This window comes from Clupea harengus, chromosome 21, assembly GCF_900700415.2.
Source record: "Clupea harengus chromosome 21, Ch_v2.0.2, whole genome shotgun sequence".
Lineage (NCBI taxonomy): Eukaryota > Metazoa > Chordata > Actinopteri > Clupeiformes > Clupeidae > Clupea > Clupea harengus.
The window spans coordinates 25225696-25228195 of NC_045172.1; positions in this window are offsets into that span (position 1 = coordinate 25225696).

Genomic DNA, 2500 nt, shown 5'->3' on the forward strand with positions numbered 1-2500 from the left:
ATCACCGACACAGTATTCGAGGGTGTGGGGTACGGAAACATATCACACATTATATTTTGTAGTATGTAAGAAAAAAATAATAATGCTTTGCACTTCTGCACATAAACAGAGACCATTCCCAGCCACACACACACACACACACACACACACACACACATAAACAGAGACCCTTCCCAGACACACACACACACACACACACACACAAACAGAGACCCTTCCCAGACACACACACACACACACACACACACACACACACACACACACACACACACACACACACACACACACACATAAACAGAGACCAGTCCCAGCCTCTGATTGGATCCTGTCACAGAAACTAATCACAACCAGTGTCCTCCTTCGGAGCTGGTGTGTGTGTCTTGTGTTTTGACAGGCAGCGCCTTAAAAGAGGCACACCACTGTTCAATGGCTGATTGGTGTAAAGACTGAGATCTTATAGTTTTGGTGGGGGGTTATGCTGTTTGAGTGACAGGTTTCAGAAATTGTGTACATTTTCTCAATGAACACACACACACACACACACACACACACACACACACACACATACAGTGCCCTCCAGAAGTATTGGCACCCTTAGTGAATATGAGCAAAGCGGACGTGTGCGTACATTGACCCCACGCACCGTGAGGAGGATGGTTCGACTGGCAAAAGAATCTCCAAGGATCACAGCTGGAGAATTGCAGAGGTTAGTTGAGTCTTGGGGTCAGAAAGTCTCCAAAACTACCATCAGACGCCACCTACATCACAGCAAGTTAATTGGGAGGGTTGCCAGAAAAAAGCCTCTGCTGTCAATCAACAACAAACTAAAGTGCCTACAGTTTGCCAAATGTTACTGGGACTTTCAATGGGACCGGGTTATATGGTCAGATGAGACCAAAATAGAGCTTTTGGGCAACAAACATCAAAGGTGGGTTTGGCGTAGACAGAAAGATAGCCATACAGAAAAGCACCTCATACCCACTGTGAAGTATGGTGGCGGATCTTTGATGTTGTGGGGCTGTTTTTCTTCCAAAGGCCCTGGACATCTTGTTAGGATACATGGTATCATGGACTCCATGAAATACCAGCAGATATTTAATGAAAACATAACAGCCTCTGCCAGAAAGCTTAAAATGGGGCGTGGTTTGTAATAAAGTGGCACTCTCTCACACACACACACAGACACACACACACTCTCTCACACTCTCACACACACACACACTCTGGTTTGATATAATGTGGCACACATATTTAAAACAAATATTTGTTTCATGATACGATTTTAATGTTTCTTTCAATTATGTTACTTCAATTAAACGTTATATTTTTGTGAATATTTTGAATGAAAGAAAATTAGGATAAACAATAACGATTTTTTTTCGTATCACATTTTGCTAATTTTTACTAAAGGGTGCCAATTATTCTGGAGGGCACTGTATGCCACACAAAAACACACACAAGCCACACTCCCAGACACACACTTTTGCACTGCACTCACACACACACACACACACACACACACACACAAGCCACACTCCCAGACACACACTTTTGCACTGCACTCACAAAAACACACAGACACCACTCAGACACATGTTCATTTTCTACATGAATACACAAAGACACACACACACACACACACACACACACACACACACACACACCCACATCCACATCCACACCCACACCCACACACACACACACACACACACACACACACACACACACACACACACACACAGACACACACACACACACCCACACACCCACACACACACTCCATCTCCCCTCCTCCACATTCCACTGGTCTTTGGGATAAGGCGTCTGGATTTGGGGCGCACGGACGAGATGCTCCCAAATTCTTCTCTATCACCGTGGCGACCTGTGGGTGAAAGCAGAAAGACCCGACTCACTGTGCCCGAGCAGTCACCATGACGCCCTCAAAATAAACCTAGTGTGTGTGTGTGCGTGTGTGTGTGTGTGTGTGTGTGAGAGAGAGAGAGACCAGTGGGGGAGGACATATGGCTCTCGCATGTGTGTGTGTGTGTGTGTGTGTGTGTGTGTGTGTGTGTGTGCATGTGTGTGTGTGTGTGTGTGTCCCACTCAGAGAAGCAGCTGAGCTCCTGGGGTGGCTTACAGTCCTAGACCTTACATAAACACCAGGAGAGGAGAGGAGAGGAGAGGAGAGGAGAGGAGAGGAGGGGAGAGGAGAGAGGAGAGAGGAGAGGAGAGGAGAGAGGAGAGGAGAAGAGAGGAGAGGGGGGAGGAGAGGGGGTAGGAGAAGAGAGGAGAGGATAAGAGAGGAGAGGAGAGGAGAGGAGAGGAGAAGGGAGGAGAGGAGAGGAGAGGAGAGGAGAAGAGAGGAGAGGAGAGGAGAGGGGAGGAGAAGAGGGGAGGAGAGGAGAGGAGAGGGGAGGGGAGGGGAGGAGAGGAGAGGAGAGGAGAAGAGAGGAGAGGCGAGGGGAGGAGAGGAGAGGGGAGGAGAGGAGAGGAGAGGAGA